This window comes from Galeopterus variegatus, unplaced genomic scaffold, assembly GCF_000696425.1.
Source record: "Galeopterus variegatus unplaced genomic scaffold, G_variegatus-3.0.2 Scaffold4572, whole genome shotgun sequence".
Taxonomy (NCBI): Eukaryota; Metazoa; Chordata; class Mammalia; order Dermoptera; family Cynocephalidae; genus Galeopterus; species Galeopterus variegatus.
The window spans coordinates 150,342-152,347 of NW_007730683.1; the positions used below are offsets into that span (position 1 = coordinate 150,342).

Genomic DNA, 2,006 nt, shown 5'->3' on the forward strand with positions numbered 1-2,006 from the left:
TTCTAGGCTCCAGAGCTGTGAGACAATAAATTTCTCCTGGCTATGTCACCCAGTTTGTTACAGAAGCCCTACCAAACTAACACATGCTCTGTCACCTTGGAGCTTTACAGGAGTGTGGTGTGTTTACGAAAAAAAAAAGCTGAGAATAAAGTTTAAAGAATTAGCCATTTCTTGTCATATAAGCAAGGCAGTCACCTACTCTGACCTTGACATAGGTCACTCATCGCAGCTAACTAATTCCAATTCTCAAGCACAAGACATTCGGTTGCATTTTGCCTGTCACAATGGAGACAGAATCATGGAATCAATCTGGCAGTTCTAAGTCCTAAGAGTGGACAGCATTGCTTTAAGCAGCATCCTCTCTTGTGGAGCTGCTGACGCTTTAGAATAAAGACATTTGACATAGACAGCACCACCTGATCTGATGATCTAGTCTTCAGATTCCAGGATGGCTTTTTTTTTTTTTTTTCCTTTTTAAAAAATACACATAATATAAAATTTACATCTTATCCATTTTTAGTGCTCAATTCAGTAGATTACATCCATGCCGTTGTGCAACTATCACCATCCATCTCCGGAATGCTTTTCATCATGCAAAACTGAAACTTTGCACCCATTAAACGACTCCCCATTCCCCATCTTCTACTTTGTCTCAATGAATTTGACTATTCTAGGTATTTCACATAAATGGAATCATGTAAATAGTTGTCCTTCTGTGACTGGTTTATTTCAGTTAGCATAATGTCCTAAAGGTTCATCCAGGTTGTAGCATGTTAGAATTCCATTCTTTTTTTTAAGGCTGAATAATACTCCATAAACATTTTGCTTATCCGTTCATTCATCTATGGATACTTGAGTTACTTCCACATTTTAGCTATTGCTAACAATGCTGCTATGAACTTGGGCGTATAAATATCTTTTCCAGCCTCTGCTATCAATTCTTTTGTGTATATACCGAGAAGTAGAATTGCTGGATCATATGGTAATTCTATTTTTAATTTTTTGAGCAAACTCCATACTGTTTTCTACACAGCTGCACCATTTTACCTTCCCACCAGCAGTGCCCAAGGGCTCTATTTTCTCCACATCCTCACCAATACCTGTTATTTTCTGGGGTTTTTTTTATAGTATCTATCCTGATGCATGTGAGGTTATATCTCATGGTGGTTTTGTGTTTATTTTTAATCAGTGAATTTATCCACAGAACAGTGAATGCAGGAAACTGCTGAACTGATTGAGTTTTCTGAAGATTCCAGTCAGAAAAACATATTCTTTCATATATTTTCTATATTGTTACTGATGCCCATATTTATTCATGAAACACAAGACAGAACACTGGACATTAATTTCAGTATTTTTTTATTGTATGCTTAATGCATTTAAAGACAATTTCAAGGGCAAGCACTGATAGGGACATTATCTGGTCTGTTGATATGTGTACAAAAGACTGTTAAGATTACATGGTCAGTTCCCACTGCAGGAAATAGAAAGATTTTCTTTTTTATTATTCCCTGCCAATAGCATTTTCCAGCTAACACATTTAAATTCCCACATGATTGCAAACATGTATGTATTGTTTCCACAAGAAATCTGCATGTGACATTTCAGGATGTTTGGAGCCAATCAGATAAAGCACATTTTGACACAAGCTGCAAAAGGGGAGCTGGGACTCAGGACTGTGTGGAATGAAGTGCCACAGCTGCGAGGAAGCGTCAGGTAGTGCGAGACAGCATGGGCGCATGACCTGCCCCTAACCCCCTTCACACTGCAGGGCCAGCGAGGCTGGTTCCCCTCCCTCCCTCCTCCATGTACCTCCTTCCTAAGGCTGAGAGCTCACTTAACCACCTTTCCCAAGAATGCAGTTAGTGGTGTCATGACAGACATACTGGCCCCTTCTGGCTTCCCTGCTGGGCCAGCCAGAGCTATATAACAACCTGTACTCACGTGGGATGACATCGGTTAGGAAGCAAAGTAATTTGCCTGGTTGATAATTATTTTTTACACCT

The 2,006-nt window shown here is 39.5% G+C and overlaps 1 long non-coding RNA gene across 1 annotated transcript in view; it reads right to left on the bottom strand.

Moving 5' to 3' along the window:
• Positions 1-1,342: 1,342 nt before the first annotated feature.
• Positions 1,343-2,006, bottom strand: part of LOC103603363 — a 1,277-nt gene continuing 613 nt past the window's right edge. Inside the window, exon 2 of the long non-coding RNA XR_551611.1 lies at positions 1,343-2,004. This is a non-coding gene — a long non-coding RNA (uncharacterized LOC103603363). The remainder of the gene's footprint in view (positions 2,005-2,006) is intronic.